Source organism: Perognathus longimembris, chromosome 3 (genome assembly GCF_023159225.1).
Source record: "Perognathus longimembris pacificus isolate PPM17 chromosome 3, ASM2315922v1, whole genome shotgun sequence".
NCBI lineage: Eukaryota > Metazoa > Chordata > Mammalia > Rodentia > Heteromyidae > Perognathus > Perognathus longimembris.
The window spans coordinates 71,714,632-71,718,144 of record NC_063163.1 but is presented as its reverse complement, the minus strand read 5'-3'; positions in this window follow the sequence as shown (position 1 = coordinate 71,718,144).

The window sequence follows — 3,513 nt, the reverse complement described above, 5'->3', positions numbered from 1 at the left end:
AGGGCCTGGGTGCTGTCCCTGAGCTTATTTGCTCATGGCAAGTTTTCTCCACTTGAGCCACAGCTCTACTTCCGGCCTTTTGATAATTAATTGGAGGAGGTAAATGTCTTATGGACTTTCCTGCCTAGCTTGGCTTCAAACCTCGATACTTAGATCTCAGCCTCTCGAGTACCCAGGATTATAGGTGTGAGGCAGCAAGGTTCTGCTGTAGCTTTACTCTTAATATAAAAAACCTGCATATCCTTTTTTCATAATGACTGCCCACTTGTATTTCCAACAACAGTATACAGAGGTGTTTTTTTAAGCATCTGTACTGACATTACTGTTGACTTAAAACATTATTATAGCCATCTTAATGTGTAAGGTGATACCTCATTGTTACTTGTATATCCCTGATGACCACTGATTCAGCACCTTCTTATATACCTGTATAGCCATTTGCGTGTCCTTGTTAAATACTCTGGTCCTTGACCTATTTTTAAGTTTGGTTATTTGGGACTTTTACTGTTGAGATATATGTGTTCCTTACATATTTTGGTTATCAACCTATTACCAGAGACATGGTTTACAAATATTCTATCCTATTCCAATCATTCCATCATTCATTTGATTGTTTGCTTTGCATCACAAAGGATGTCTTGCTTTTTCAATTTTTTTCTGTTTTTTGGCCTGTGGTTTGGGTGGGAACTTAAAAAACATTGCCAAGAAAGGCTTTCTTTCAGGAGTTTTTTTTTTTAGGAGGGAAGGGGGTCTTTACAGCCTGAGGTTTGAGTCTTTAACCTGTTTAGTATGGATTCTTATATATGGGTAAGATAATGGTCCAGTTCTGTAGGATATACATATCCAATTTTCACTGTTTCTTTTATATGAGACTATACTATCTCCATTTGTGTATTGGTGCTTTAGTTGGAAGTTACTTGACTGTATATGCATGAGTTGCTTTCTGAACTATTATATTCCATTGTTGTGTCTTATTTTTATGCTAGTTCAGTACTTTTTTGTTTGTGGGTTACTTAGTTTTGAGCCCAGGATCTCATACATGTACAGTATTGTTTGGATTATTGTAGTTTTGTAATATAATTTGAAATCAGGAACTATGATGCTTTGTTTTGTTCTTACTCAGATCCTTTGGCTTTTAGTCTTGGTGCTATATAAATTTTAAATTTAAAAATAATCTTGTGAAAAGCTGGCATTTGAATGTTGAAAGCAATGATATTTTAAATATGTAGATTCCTTTGCAGAGTGTGAGTCTCCCAACAATATTCTTTTAGTCTATAAGCATGAGCATCCTTTTCATTTATTTATGCCTAATTTCTTTCATCAGTGTTTTATTGTGTTGTTTCCATTTCAACCCTACCCTAAATATTACATTGTTTTGTTGCTATTTATTAGAAGTAGAATTGCTTCCATAATTTCTTTTACTTCATTGACAATGTATAGAAATGTTGTATGTGTGTGTGTGTGTGTGTGTGTGTGTGTGTGTGTGTGTGTGTTTGGTGGTACTGGAGGCTGAACTCCAGGTACCCTACCACCAGGTCCTCCAGCCTTCATGATTCTGATTTATGTTTGACTTGAGCCCTTCAAGTTTTGTATATTTGTCTTAGTTCCTGTAATTATTTCATGCACTACTGTTTTCTACATCTACAAAGACTGTTTTGGATGCCTGTCTCTTGGACAGTTGTGTGGTTTGTATTTGAATAGGGGTTGCAATTGTGGGCTTTTTTGCCTTGTTTTTGATCTTACAGGAAATGCTCTGAGCTTGTCACCACTTATGATAGCTTTGGGCTTGTCATATGTCCTTTAATTAGTTGAGGTGTCTTTTAGAATACCTTATTTGTTAAGAATTGTCATAGGTTGTTCAGTATTGTCAAATAATTTTTCTGTATTTTTGCATTGGTAATGTGATTTTTCCTTTGTTTTATTAATGTGTTATATCACATTTATTTATGTTCATCCAATCTGCCATCTGCTAGGGATAAATCTCACTTGATTGTAGTGTGTGGTTCTTTTAACAATTACTTAAATGTGAGTGGACTAACTGGCTATCAAAAGACTGCATCAAGAAACGACATATTTACCTGTATGCTGGCTTCACCTTAAGGACACAAGTTGACTGAAAGTGAAAGGATATTAAAGAATCTTTGCAAATGGAAATCAAAAGAAGGCATGGTAAAGGCTCAGGCCACAGGTCAGTAGTAGAGTACTTGCACATATAAGGTTCTGAATTCCATCTCCAGCAGCACAAAGAAACAACATATTTAGTAGAAGCATAGGGTAGTTACATAATTACTGGCAAGTTTCATTTTACTGAAGTCATTCCCCCCCTTTTTTTAATGGATCACCATTTAGCCTCTTGATGTCTAATATATGTTCCTTGCCACAAAGTACAGAGTTTTGAACAGTAAATGTTATATAGGTGGCTGGACATGGTGGAAAAAATCATTATAGATTCTAAATAGAGTTAATGAGAATGCACTTCTGTTGGGGTAATAATCTGGAGAAATAACTTCAAAAACTTAGTGTGTATATTAAAGCTGCCATTTGTGTGCTCTATGACTGGTAATCCTGCATTTTTATGTATCAAGATCAAAGTTCAGAATTCAGTTTCTTGTCCTTTCATTTTTCTTTCCTTCCTATTTTAACTTTTTTTTTTTTTTAATGCTGGACTTGGGGCTTGAACTCAGGGCTGTTGCTTAGAGCTTTTGTGTTCAAGACTAGTGCTCTACCACTTGAGCCACAGCTCCACTTCTCACTTTTTGGTGGCCAATTGGAGATAAGTGTCTCACGGATTTTTCTGCCTGGGCTGACTTTGAACTGCCATCCTTCTCAACCTCCTGAGTCGGATTATATAGACATGAGCCACCAGTGTCTGGCTTCTTTTGTTTCTATTTTTTCCCCTACTTTTCCTCCTCCCATGTCTTCTTCCCCTCCTTTTCCTTCCTTTGACAAGCTTGGTCTTGCTAGTAGCTCAGACTGGCCTCAGACTCATATTCCTTCTGCCTCAGACCCCAGAGTACCTGGATTACAGGTATGTAATTGACCTATCCCTAATATGGAAATTAACCAAATGTGAACCAACAGAAGAATGGGTAAATAAATCAAAGGTAGATGAAAGAAATGAACTTCCCTGACATTTTCTTTGCTGTCATTCAACTCAAATTCTCTGCCACTTAGCCATACCCTCCGCCCTCTGATTTTGAGTGAAAAAGACAGAAAGGAAACCTGCTTTTCTCAAAAAGATTCTGATCTCAGGCAATGTGTATCTTTTCATACATTGCTTCCTTAGTAAGCCTAGGTGCTTACAAATTACAAAGCATAGGTCTCTAGAGGTTTTTGTGGTGAGACTTCCAGATAGAGCTTGTGGATATTCTCTGCCCAGATTGCAGTGATCTGAGAGAAAAATCCAGAGGCACAACCAAAGGTGGCAAAGGAGTTTTATTTACAAAGGAGCTTTACAAACCCAGAACCAGAACAGCCCTCCACCTTCAAATATTGGCCTGTGACTATCTTGCC